General features: G+C 66.7%; 1 pseudogene; it reads right to left on the bottom strand.

The window, feature by feature from the left end:
* The window catches only part of LOC144240626 (serine/arginine repetitive matrix protein 1-like), a 45,613-nt pseudogene that overhangs the window by 43,109 nt on the left and 2,288 nt on the right, over positions 1-216 (bottom strand).

Consider the following 216-nt stretch of genomic DNA (forward strand, 5'->3'; position numbering starts at 1 on the left):
CCGGCCCCGCCCCGCCCCTGTAGTCATCCCGGGGAGACCCCAGATAGGGTTCCCGTAGGCGGCGCCCTGAGACTCCCATCTTACCGCGTGAGGGCCGTGAGGCTGGGGCTGAGCGGAGTGGACTTAGGTCAGAAGAGAACGGAATCCCAGACTGTGCGGAGCTCAGAGGTGAGGACCCTGAGGAAGAAGCGGGAGACTTCCCGCGTAGGACCGGGG

Source organism: Crocuta crocuta, unplaced genomic scaffold (assembly GCF_008692635.1).
Source record: "Crocuta crocuta isolate KB4526 unplaced genomic scaffold, BGI_CrCroc_1.0 scaffold510, whole genome shotgun sequence".
Lineage (NCBI taxonomy): Eukaryota > Metazoa > Chordata > Mammalia > Carnivora > Hyaenidae > Crocuta > Crocuta crocuta.